At 37.9% G+C, this 13,927-nt stretch overlaps 1 pseudogene; it reads left to right on the forward strand.

Annotated features, from left to right (window-relative positions):
* Window positions 1-1,260: 1,260 nt before the first annotated feature.
* LOC125171704 (glutathione S-transferase A4-like) lies at window positions 1,261-13,721 on the forward strand (annotated as a pseudogene).
* Window positions 13,722-13,927: the final 206 nt, after the last annotated feature.

Raw genomic sequence — 13,927 nt, forward strand, 5'->3', positions numbered from 1 at the left:
TATATTGCGACAGGTGTTAAGATGTGTTTCCCGAGATTACATTATGTTAATGTGAAATTCCATTTTAGTAGATTAGTAAACAGGAAATTCTCCCTCTGGGCTTGAGGAAGGAAACAACCACGTTGTGAAACAACCACGTTGTGAACCTCTTCATACCTGTGAAGAGGGCTACGTGGTCGGGAGCTGCAACTGCCTCTAGATCTGAGAATGGGTTTCCATCCGCAGACAGTAAGAAGCCTGGTCCCTCAGTCATATAGCCAAAAGAAATGAATTCTTCTAACAGTTAGATGAATTTGGAAGTGGAACCTTCCCCAATCAGATGAGAATGAAGTCTATTTGCCCCCTTGATGTGAGACCCTGAACAGAGGATCCAGTTAAGTTGTGCCTAGGCTTTTGAACCACTGAAACAGTGAGAAAATAAATGTGTATTATTTTACGCTGTTATGTTTGTGATAGGTCGTTATGCAGCGATATTTCTAGAACGAGTCATAATTGCTCAGAATTCTGAATGGTATCAGTTTTGATAAAGCTGAATTGAAGTATTATAAAATGAGTTGTTTTCATTATTGTTTTCTTTCTCTGGCATAAAATTGATGAGTGAGACATGTTTTTTCTAGACTGGGTAGACTCTAAAGTATAGAGTGGAAGAGGACAGTATATTCACATGTCAATACAATCTGAAAAATTATTATTGAGTAGTTCTTCCCTGAAGCTGAAGTTCTCAGTTTTTTATTAGAATTTTTATCGTGTGACCCCAGCTTCTGAGACTTCTGAGCTGTTAATAGGTCCTAATGGAATTCCTTCTACTTTTTCTAGCAAAAGATATTTTTCTGATTTACAAATGAAATTGGCTGTATTTGAGGGAGCCAAGATGGCAGAACAGCATGGAAGTTTTGTGTGTGTCTCGCATCCATGAAATATAGCCAGACCAACATCTAAACCATCCTACACACCTAGAACTGATTGGAGGATTAACACAACAATCTGCAAAACCTGAACCACAGAATTCAGCAGGTACATGGCATGGAGAGGTGAACTTGGGGAGAGAGAGAAGCCGGCAGAGGGCAGGGAGCCTCTTTTGCAGGCAGAGAGAGGAAGGAGAATGGGGTGGGGGGGGGGGGTGGTGTGCAGAATACTGGAAAAGCACTCCTCCTCAGGAGCAGCTGTAGAGAAAGTGGAAAATTGAAAACAGCCGCAGGGACTACACTACAAAGGGAGAAAGGAGAAAGGAGAGGGGTTTAAATTTCATTAAAACTGTAAATGGGAGCTCAAAGGCTGCAACTCCACAGCTCCATACCTGGTGGCGCTCTGGTGGAAAGGGCGAACCCCCAGGAACAGAGTGGGGTCCGGAGGTTCTCAGGCCACACGGGGAAAAGCAGTTCCACTGCCAGAAGGACATTTGGTAGAGACTGTTGAAGCCACCTGGTCCCAGCAGACCCCAGAAAATGGCCACATTCGCTGGTGCAGGAACAAGGTCGTTAAGGGTAGAGCCTGGTGCCCGATGCGTGTTGTGATTTTCCATACTCCCTGAAACGCTGCTGTTACACTATCTCATGAACTTTTTCTGGGGCGGGGTGGCACCTGGCCACAGTCTCAGGGCACCGGCAGCAACAGGGTCCCACAAGTGTTCCTGGGTACAGCCAACATTCAGCCATTGCTCGGTGAGACCCTCCCACAGAGGGGCGGAACGGGTCAAAGCTGCAGTCCTTCAGAAGTAAGGGGCCGGAGAAAACAGCCGCATCTAAGACAAAACTCAGGAGAGAGGTACTGCCTGGGGCTTTGTCACAGACAGTGAAGAAGCAGGGAGTGGGCGAAAGCTGAAGACAGAGGACGGTGCACGATTGCTGATCAGGGAGAACAGCTTTCGATACCTGGGTACCTGGATGACGCCATTTTCATCACTGCCACACATGCGCACACGCACCTACTAGTCCCGCAACAATCCACCCCAGTAGGCTAGCAGCACCATCTAGTGGAGAATGGAGTCGTTACACTGAGCCCTGCCCAACTGGGCCAACCTTGCTCTTCAAGAACACAAGTATCACCCCCTTCTTAGTTTATGGACTATAAAGTGCTGCACAGTCTGATTTCTAGGGGAAAACAAAGTAATTTCAGTCCTATTTCAATCTGTTAGCAGGTCCATATATTCAATTTTCTTTCTTTTTTCCTTTTACGCTTCTTTTTCTTGAATACAGAAACAGAAAAAAATCATTTTTATTTTCAATTTTTATTAAAAATATTTTTAATTGTTTTACTATATTTTTTACTTTTGTGTAAATTTTTTCAAATATTATTTTACTTCCATCATTTTATTTTAGTCTACTTCAGTTCATTCACCTTTTCAAATTTTCAAAAAGTTTCCTTTTTATCTTTTTTCTTTTCCTTGTTTCAATTTTTAGTTACTTTTCTTTTTCTTGAATGCAGAAAGAGAAAAAAACTTCATTTTTACTTTCAATTTCTATTAAAAATATTTTTCTTTAATATCTTTTACTATAATTTTTGCTTTTATGTACATTTTTTCAAATTCTATTTTACTTCCATCATTTTATTTTAGTGTACTACAGTGTATTCGCTTTTTCAAATTTTCAAACTATTTCTTTTTTCTTTTTTTTCTTTTCTTTTTCTTGAAAACAGGAAGAGAAAAAATTCATTTTTATTTTTAATTTTTATTAAAATATTTTTCCTTTAATTTTTTTCTACTATATTATTTTGTGTAAGTCTTTTCAAATTATATTTTACTCCCATCATCTCATTTTAGTGTACTTCAGTGTATTCATTTTTTAAAATTCTCAAATGATTTCCCCCCCCCTTTTTTTCCCCTAATCTGTCAAACCACTTTCAACACCCAGACCAAAACACACCTAGGATCTAGCATCATTTATTAGATGTGTGTGTGTGTGTGTGTGTTTAATTTTTTAATTTTAATATTTTTTTAATTTTAATTTTTTTAATTTTATTTTTATACCTTCTTAATTACTTTTCTTCTTTCAAAATGACAAAACAAAGGAATTCACACCAAAAGAAAGAGCAGGAAGAAATGACAGCCAGGGATTTAACCAACACAGATAGTAACAAGATGTCTGAACCAGAATTTAGAATCACGATAATAAGAATACTAGCGGGAGTTGAAAATAATTAGAATCCCTTTCTGCAGAGATACAAGAAGTAAAAAATAGCCAGAATGTCATTAAAAATGCTATAACTGAGCTGCAATCATGGATGGATGCAGCGGCAGCAAGGATGGATGAGGCAGAACAGAGAATCAGTGATATAGAGGACAAACTTATAGAGAATAATGAAGCAGAAAACAAGAGGGAGATGAAGGCAAAAGAGCACGATTTAAGAATGAGAGAAATCAGTGACTCATTAAAAAGGAACAACATCAGAATCACAGGGGTCCCAGGAGAGGAAGAGAGAGAAATAGGGGTAGAAGGGTTATGTGAGCAAATCATAGTGGAAAACTTTCCTAACCTGAGGAAAGACACAGACATCAAAATCCAGGAAGCACAGACGACCCCCCTTAGATTCAACAAAAACTGACCATCAACAAGATATATCATAGTCCAATTCAAAAACACTCAGGCAAAGAGAGAATCATGAAAGTAACAAGAGACAAAAAGTCCTAACCTACAAGGGAAGGCAGATCAGGTTTGCAAGAGACCTATCCACAGAAATTTGGCAGGCCAAGAAGGTATGGCAGAATATATTCAATGTGCTGAATCAGAAAAATATGCAGCCGATTCTTTATCCAGCAAGACTGTCATTCAAAATAGAAGGAGAGATAAAAAGTTTCCCAGACAAACACAAATTAAAGGAGTTTGTGAACTCTAAACCAGCCCTGCAAGAAATTTTAAGGGGGACTCTCCTGATATAAATATACATATATAATCAACCCAAAGCAACAAAGATTAGAAAGGACCAGAGAACACCACCAGAAACTCCAACTCTGCAAGCATCATAATGGCAAGAAATTCATATCTTTCAGTACTCACTCTAAACGTCACTGGACTCAATGCTCCAATCAAAAGACATAGGGTAACAAAATGGATAAGAAAACAAGATCCATCTATATTCTGTATACAAGAGAGCCACTTTAGACCTAAAGACACCTTCAGATTGAAAATAAGGGGATGGAGAACCATCCATCATGCTAATGGTCAACAAAAGAAAGCTGGAGTAACCATACTTCTATCAGACAATCTAGACTTTAAAAGAAAGACTGTATCAAGAGATCCAGAAGGGCATTATATCATAATCAAGGGGTCTGTCCATCAAGAGACCTAACAATTGTAAACATTTATGTGCCAAATGTGCAAGCACACAAATATATAAACCAATTAATCACAAACATAAAGAAACTCATCGATAGTAATACCATAATAGTAGGAGACATCAACACCCCACCTGGACGGATCACCTAATCAAAAAATCAGCAAGGAAACAATGGCTTTGAATGACACACTGGACCAGATGGACTGAACAGATATATGCAGAACATTTCATTAAAGCATAAGAATATACATTCTTCTCCAGTGCACATGGATTTTCTCCAAAATAGACCATATACTGGGACACAAATCAGCCCCCAACAAGTACAAAAAAATCGAGATCATACCATGCTTATTTTCAGACCACAACACTATGAAACTCGAAAACAACCACAAGAAAAAATTTGGAAGGGTAACAAATACTTGGAGACTGAAGAACATTATACTAAAGAATGAATGGGCTAACCAAGCAGTTAAAGAGGAAATTTAAAAGTATATGGAAGTCAATGAAAATGATAATACCACAACCCCAAACCTCTGGGACACAGCAAAGGCGTTCATAAGAGGAAAGTATATAGCAATACAGGCCTTCCTAAAGAAGGAAGAAAGATCTCAGATACACAACCTAACCTTATGCCTTAAGGAGCTGGAAAAAGAACAGCAAAATAAAAGCCAAAACCAGCAGAAGTCAGGAAATAATAAAGATGAAAGCAGGAATTAATGCTATTGAAACCAAAAAAACAGTACAACAGATCAATGAAACCAGAAGCTGGCTCTTTGAAAAAATTAACAAAATTAATAAACCATTAGCCAGTCTGATCAAAAAGAAAAAGGAAAGGACCCAAATAAAATCAAGAATGAAAGAGGAGAGATCACAACCAACACAGTAGAAATACAAACAATAACAAGAGACTATTATGAGCAATTATATGCCAATAAAATGGGCAATCTGGAAGAAATGGACAAATTCCTAGAAACACTACCAAACACTACCAAAACTGAAACAGGAAGAAATAGAAAATTTTAACAGACCCATAACCAGTAAGGAAATCGAATTAGTAATCAAAAAAACTCCCAAAATCAAGAGTCCATGGCGAGATGGCTTTCCAGGGGAATTCCAAAAAACATTTAAGGAAGAGTTAATACCTATTCTTTTGAAGCTGTTCCAAGAAATATAAATGGAAGGAAAACTTCCAAACTCTTTCTATGAAGCCAGCATTACCTTGATTCCAAAACTAGACACAGACCCTACTAAAAAGGAGAAATATAAACCAATTTCCCTGATGAACATGGATGCAAAAATCCTCAACAAGATATTAGCCAACTGGATCCAACAATACATTAAAAAAATTATTCACCACAACCAAGTGGGATTTATACCTGGGATGCAGGGCTGGTTCAATATTCACAAAACAATTAATGTGATTCATCACATCAATAAAAGAAAGGACAAGAACCATAGGATCCTCTCAATAGATGCAGATAAAGCATTTGACAAAATACAGCATCTTTTCTTGATAAAAACTCTCAAGAAAGGAGAGATAGAAAGAGCATACCTCGAGATCATAAAAGCCATTTACAAATGACCCAACGCTAATGCTAATATCATCCTCAATGGGGAAAACCTGACAGCTTTCCCCCTAAGGTCAGGAACAAGACAGGGATGTCCACTCTTGCCATTGTTACTCAACACAATATTAGAAGTCTTAGTCTCTGCAATCAGACAACACAAAGAAATAAAAGGCATCCAAGTTGGCCAGGAGGGGGTCAAACTTTCACTCTTCGCAGATGACCTGATACTCTTTATTGAAAACCCAAAAGATTCTACCAAAAAACTGCTAGAATTGATTCATGAATTCAGCAAGGTTTCAGGATATAAAATTAATGCACAGAAATCGGTTGCCTTCCTATACACCAACAATTAAGTGACAGAAAGAGAAATCAAGGAATCAATCTCATTTACAGTTGTGCAAAAAACCATAAAATACCTAGGAATAAATCTAACCAAAGAGGTGAAAACTCCATACACTGAAAACTATAGAAAGCTTATGAAAGAAATTGAAGACACCAAAAAATGGAAAAAGATTTCACGCTCCTGAAAAGGAAGAACAATTTTTGTTAAAATGCTGTTACTACCCAAAGCAATCTACATATTCAATGCAATTCCTATCAAAATAACACCAGCATTCTTCACAGAGCTAGAACAAATAATCCTAAAATTTGTATGGAACCAGAAAAGACCCCGAATAGCCAAAGCGATCTTGAAAAAGAAAACCAAAGCAGGAGGCATCACAATCCCAGACTTCAAGCTATATTAGAAAGCTGTAATCGTCAAGACAGTATGGTACTGGCACAAGAACAGACACTCAGATCAACGGAACAGAATAGAGAACCCAGAAATGGACCCACAAACTTATGGCCAACTAATCTTGGACAAAGCAGGAAAGAACATCCAATGGAATAAAGACAGTCTCTTCAGCAAGTGGTGCTGGGAAAACTGGACAGCGACATGCAGAAGAATGAACCTGGACAACTTTCTTACACCATAACACAAAAATAAACTCAAAATGGATGAAAGACCTCAATGTATGACAGGAAGCCATCAAAATCCTTGAGGAGAAAGCAGGCAAAAACCTCTTTGATCTTGGCTGCGGCAACTTCTTACTCAACACGTCTCTGGAGTCAAGGGAAACAAAAGCAAAAATGAACTATTGGGACCTCATCAAAATAAAAAGCTTCTGCACAGAGAAGGAAACAATCAGCAAAACTAAAAGGCAACCGACAGAATGGGAGAAGATATTTGCAAATGACATATCAGATAAAGGGTTAGTATCCAAAATCTACAAAGAACTTATCAAACTCAACACCCGAAAAACAAATAATCCAGTGAAGAAATGGGCAAAAGACATGAATATACACTTCTCTACAGAAGACATCCACATGGCCAACTGGGACATTAAAAAATGCTCAACATAACTCATCATCAGGGAAACACAAATCAAACCCACAATGAGATACCACCTTACACCTGTCAGAATGGCTAACATGAACAACCCAGGCAACAATAGATGTTGGCGAGGATGCAGAGAAAGAGGATCTCTTTTGCACTGTTGGTGGGAATGCAAGCTGGTGTAGCCACTCTGGAAAACAGTATGGAAGTTCCTCAAAAAACTGAAAATAGAACTATCCTATGACGCAGCAATTGTACTACTAGGCATATATCCACGGTATTCAGGTGTGCTGTTTCAAAGGGAGACATGCACCGCCATGTTTATAGCAGCACTATGAACAATAGCCAAAGTATGGAAAGAGCCCAAATGTCCATCGATGGATGAATACATAAACAAGAGGTTGTGTACGTATATACCCATACATACATACACCTACAATGGAGTATTACTTGGCAATCAAAAAGAATGAAATCTTGCCATTTGTAACTATGTGGATGGAACTGGAGGTTATTATTATGCTAAATGAATTTAGTCAGAAAAAGACAAAAATCATATGACTTCACTCATATGAGGACTATAAGAGACCAGATGAACATTAGGGAAGGGAAACAAAAATAATATAAAAACAGGGAGGGGGACAAAACAGAAGAAACTCATAAATATTGAGAACAAACTGAGTGTTACTATAGGGGCTGTGGGAGGGGGGATGGGCTAAATGGGTAAGGGGCACTAAGGAATCTACTCCTGAAATCATTGTTGCACTATATGCTAACTAATTTGGATGTAAATTAAAAAAAATAGAAAATAAAAGAAGTTAAATAAAAGAAAATAGACATTGGCTGCATTTTCTGTGTAAGAAACTTAATATTTAAAAGTTTTAATAAAACATGACAGAGATATATGACATAACTGAGAAAATTATAGGATATAAAAATGCTTCAAAATGAATAGGGAAAAAGAACTTTGGTGAACTAAGTTGTTTTCTGATAAATTTAAGCTTTTTGAGTGAATGTAGGCTTTTATCTATATGGTGGTCATTCAATTACACAAATGCAAAATTGGAAGTTACCAGACAGCTATATTTTACTTCACTCAAATATCTGAAAATGACACCCAATCTTGTTTTTGCTATAATTTTATGGATTTTTTGTGCTTATTTTATATGAAAGTGATGTCCAAGAACTGCTAAAGTTATGGGAAGAATACCTAAAAATTAAGTGCTTACACGGCCATATGTAGTGTAAGTCACATGAAGGTTGTTCTTCATGTTTTCTGAGTATATTTAAAATAATGATACATGACCTGTTTGATGGTTCTGAACATTATTTCTTATACTTTGTGGTACTTTTTGACATACTGGGGGGGACTGGCTTGTGAAAAGCACCACCCTCCCCCCACCCCACACACACATACACACACAAGAATATGTAATGATAAAACTTAGTGACACAACAATGGTCCTAGTTAAGGAAAAATAATATACTGTGGAAAACAGAATGAATTAAAAGAGTGCAGTTTAGATAGAGGGAGAGAGAGGAGAATTTTAACAAAACTTGAGAGAGGTTTATTAAGTATTTAGGGGCTCTGTGACACCGGATTCCCTGATTAGTAGGGAAAAACAATTTTGATGGTCAGAAAGGATTTCTCTTTTTTACTTTTGGGTGACTAGAGCATCTTCTTCTGCAAACTCTGGAGTCAACTGAAAGTCAGATGGGACAAGTTTTAAAAAGAGGAAAGAATAATTTCAGGCCTCAAAAGATAGAGGGACAAAATGCTAAGTTAACAATACTCTTTGTTTTGACTATATGTAATAGCTTACTGGGGATGTTAAAATTACTGACCAAATTGTAGCCTATAAATATTCATATAAAAAAAGAATAAAATAGGGCCAAATAATCAAAATGACAACTCAGATTTACTAACTTTAATTCATGGCTTAAAAAAAGAAATGGAAAATGTTCTTTGTCCCTACTGAGATGACATCATTAAAGAGGAAACTTGTTCCACTTGAGTTGGGAAAATGGTCCGTTGAGTTCAGTATCACAGGGAGTAGTGAAAAGGATGGGCAGCAGGGTAGCCGGCTAGTAAGGGGAAGGATAAAAAAATAGCAAGAGTAACCACTGGGGCCCAAAACATGAGTCTGCAGCAAGAGGCACTTCCAAATCTAAAGAGCAAAGCTTCAGCAGTGTTGGAGGAGGCAACTTTCAGATGGGACCAGAACCAATGGTTGTGGCCACTTGGGATCCTCCTAGGTGTTACAGCAAACTACTCATATCCCTGAGTAAGGCAGATTAGGTAAAGTTTGCTATACCTCACAGCAGCAGGCTGGTGGAGATGAAGTCCAATGATAAGCCTGAAAGAAGGAGTAGCCAAAGCCAAAAACCCCAAATGGGAACAGTAATATATGAAGAGAAGAGTGTTTTATCTATGCTGAGCTACTTAACAGTCTTCTGTATGCCCTACCATTTCACTCATTATCCCATCACGTTGAGAGCATGGGTGTTTAAAACAAGATAGCCTCAAACAGCGTAGTAGCTTGAGATATCTAAGAAAAAGGTACCTACTTCTTTGGGTCAGAGATTTCACATGTCTAAAGGGAAGGGGTAAAGCCTTAGAATGACTGAGGTGCAGGGCCTCAGAGAGTGTCCTGGGGGCACAAAGTAAAGGCTAATTTGTTTGCCCTTTGTCATGCTCTCACCTCTGCCAGGAAGTACTGATCTAACAGTTCAATCCTGATGAAGTTATTTACCCTTCAATTCTCAGTTCTGATCACTTCCTCAGTGGACCCTCATTCCAACTCTCATTTTGGATTAAATCCATTTAGTTTATACTGTTACTAGAATTTGATATTATAGTTGGTTGTTACAATGTTAGTCCATCTCATTAGGTAATAAGTTTCTTGAAATCACTGACTATATCTTATCAATAACTGAAACCCAAACACTGAACATAGGGCCTGGAATAGCATACTCATTAATGCTTTGCTGAAATGATTTGAATTAAATGCATGACAACTCACATCAAAAAGTCTTGCCTTATTTACTTTATTATAAAGCCCCAATCTGCCTCGTACTGTCACACTGGTACTTACTTTGCATGCTTTAGCTTGTAACTCGGATGCACTGCAATGTCTGTTTCTTTTCTGGACAGTCTTTGAGAACACAATTTAAGTCATCTGATTTTTCAGAATCCAGGCATCCACAGTACCAAGCACATTTTCAGTGCCCAATATGTGCTCATTGAGAACTTAAATAAATAAGTGGCTTGATGGTTGAATCTATTAAGACAATAACCTTTAAAAACTAGGAAAATGACATGTAATGAATGCCTACCTTTTAACCCAGGATTTATAAATTTGGTATGATATAAAGCATAATGCATTTTTCATTTATGCTTTAGTGAACCATAAAAAGAAAAGGCAAATTATCAAGTGTAACTTCTTTTTGATCTATTAGCTGGTTAATCTTCATCATCTTCAAATCAAGTTTTATGTTGACTATTATTCCTATTTCATGACTAATATATTTTACTGACAGATTATTTTGCACAGTGGATGGTGGCAAGAAAACTAAATTTTCTTCATCTTAATAGTTTATTCATTTGTTTGTAAAGACAATTACTATGTCAATATATGTTAGCACTAACACAGGCTTAAAAATGTTCTATTTACTGTTCAGAATGTAATAATATCCTGTCTACACAGATCATGATTTAAGTTGTATCTCCTCAAATCTAATATGGTCCTGTCACAGCTCAGCTTAGAGCTTACTGTGATATAGTTAGTGAATGTGGAAGAAATCAATATAGGCTTCTTAGCATGGCCTACGTGGTCTTTCACAGTCTCATTTTAATTCATCTCCAGCCTAATTTCTTAAAAGTCCTGTCATTAACCTCTGTAATAGCCACCCTGAACTCCTCACCATTCTCTATATGTGTCAGATTCTTAAAAAAAAATCTACCTTTATTTCCTTTTTCTTTCTCTCTCCCTTTATTTTCAGTAGAGGTCTTTCTTCCACACCCACTCCTATTTCCCTATTCCAAGGATCTATCTTGTTCTACCTGGACACTGTATATCTCCCCATTGGTCTACCCACATGATTTTTAATTAGCTTTCCATGGTGTATCCAGGATATAGTTACAAAATTCTGAAAATTGTTCACAATACATTACAAAATTCCAGTTGTTCATAGGATGAGGACTAACCAACATGACCTGCCCCACTTCTCCAGTCTCCCCAAATCCCATCTTCATTTTCATTATCTATGCTCAACCACCTTGCCTTCATTGCTTTTTTTTCATTTGCTTCAAATATCATGCTCCCTCATAACAGTACCATGATGCTTCCTTTACCTGGGAATTTCTTCTGGTATACCCTTTTCCACTTAGTAAACTCTTATTCATCTTTCAAATATCAATATAAAAATCATGGCTTTGGTTTTCCAGTTTCTTCTTGGATTGAAGAGCTGTGGAAAGAGTTCTGTTATCACCCTGACAAAACCAAAAATCCAGGCAAAATGCAAATTCATCACTTTTCTTGAACCAAAGAACTGAGGTCTCAGCACAACCAACTAATGTCCAATCTAAGGAGAGACTAAAGCCTGAGGGAATAGGTAGGACCTGAGCACTTCTCCACCTGGGATGATGTAGCCAAGCATGATACGAATAAGGCAGCTTGACATGCTAACAAATTAGCTGCTGACTGCACATCAGTGTGAAGTTTGGAGACCTCAGGTGCTGTGTGTACAGGGGGGAGTTCACACTTGTAGATTTCTCCACGTGCATCTCATAAGATATTCACAAAAAGATTGGTGAAAGTTCTGGGGAAGGGTCTCTCATGGTGCAGGGTTGGGGGAGGGGAACGGTAATGTCAGCAGGAGAAGTGCAAGCCTAATTTAAATACTTGTTCCCCATCTGCCCTTACAGACCTTACTGTGGTAAAAGAACAATACACACTGCAGTTTTTAGGGCATTAGTGAAAACTAGTGAAAAAGTAATGGGGGACAGATCAGAATACTTGTTTATCCGGAACTACAACTGGAATAGGGATGAATATACTTTACTACTAGACTAAAACTTAATGAGTAACAGGTGAACAGTTATCCTGCAAAAGGACCAGGATAGAGCAAGACTGGAGAGGAACTCTCAGGAACACTGAAAGGAGAAGACCTAAAGCTGAGGATGAATCAGAAATGATAAAACCATGTAGAAAACCATCCCCAACCTGAACACAAATTATCTCCAGAGGAATTAGGTGACCAAGGTGCACTGAGGATAGCAACAGCAACAAACAACCAAGCCAAGGCCACTTCTGTTTAGATGGCTTCAAATCTACACAATAAACATCTAGCAGAAGGAAAGGCATGCTAATTTCTAGACCCCCCCCCAAAAAAAAAGTTGTTTACTTCAGTATCTACTGTCTTAGAATGTCCAGTTTCTTTCTACAAAAGATTATGAGGTTTATGAAAAGGCAAATAATGAACAATGCATTTCCAAAAGACAACAAATACTCAATAGAACCAGGCTCATATCTGACATATATATCAAAAAGCTATGAGCAGAATGTTAAAATCAATGCTATACAGTCAGCCCTTGAACGACATTGGTTTGACCTATATGGATCCACAGAACATAGATTAAAAAAAATTCACAGCACAGTACTATAAATATATTTTCTCCTCGTGATTTTCTTAAAACATTTTCTTTTGTCCAGCTTACTGTATTGTAAAAGTACAGTATAAAATGCTTATAACATACAAAATATGTGTTAATCAGTGGTTAATGTTACTGGTAAGACTCCCAGTCAACAATAGGCTATTGGCCTGCAGATCACCTGTGAAGAGCTTTGGGTGTCTCTGGGTGTTCCAAATAGTCTCTCATGGCAGCGAAGCCCAAGCTTTCCCAAGCCCAAGCATTTGCTGATGGAATAAGCAAGATGGGTTTTAGCAGCCGCTGGAGTCGAGTTTGATGAAGAATTCTTAGAAACGAGAACAGTGGCAGAAACTCCAGGGTGGTAACCACCTACTGTTCCAACAAGTGCCGATGGTTGAAATTGATGGAATGAAGTTGGTGCAGACCAGAAGCATTCTCCAACTACATTGTGGAGACCATCATCTCTTTGGCAAGGACCTCAAGGAGAGAACCTGATTGACGTGACTATGGAGGGGATGCTAGATCTCATGGAACTGATTGCTGTGCATCCTTTCCTAAAACCAGATGATCAACAAGAAGACATGATAACATGGCCCAGAAGTCTATAATTAGATACTTGCCCATGTTTGAAAAGGTTTTAAAGGATAATGACCAAAAGGTTTCTTGTTGGTAATTAGCTAAGCCTTGTGAGTATGATTCTACTCTAAACCATTCTGGCTCTGGAAGAGGAACTCCCCAATATCCTGTCTGAACCTCCCAGAGTTCTGCAGTGGAACTAAGTAATATTGCTACAGTTAAGAAATTCCTTGAATCTGGCAGCATGAAGAAAGCTCCTCTGGATGACATCTATTAAGAAACATCTACATCTTTATGCTGTAAAACATCACATTCATCTGTGAGTGAGAGCTAGTCCCTAGAGATTTCTGTGTCCACCGTAGCATTTGAACTGATGCCAGGCTGTCATGATCCCAGCTCTGTCAGGGTGCTATGTATAATTGTCCCTAAGTTGGGTGTTTCATGTCAAGATCTTTGCTAGAAACATTGACATGTTTTTGTCCA

This window comes from Prionailurus viverrinus, chromosome C1 (assembly GCF_022837055.1).
Source record: "Prionailurus viverrinus isolate Anna chromosome C1, UM_Priviv_1.0, whole genome shotgun sequence".
Taxonomy (NCBI): Eukaryota; Metazoa; Chordata; class Mammalia; order Carnivora; family Felidae; genus Prionailurus; species Prionailurus viverrinus.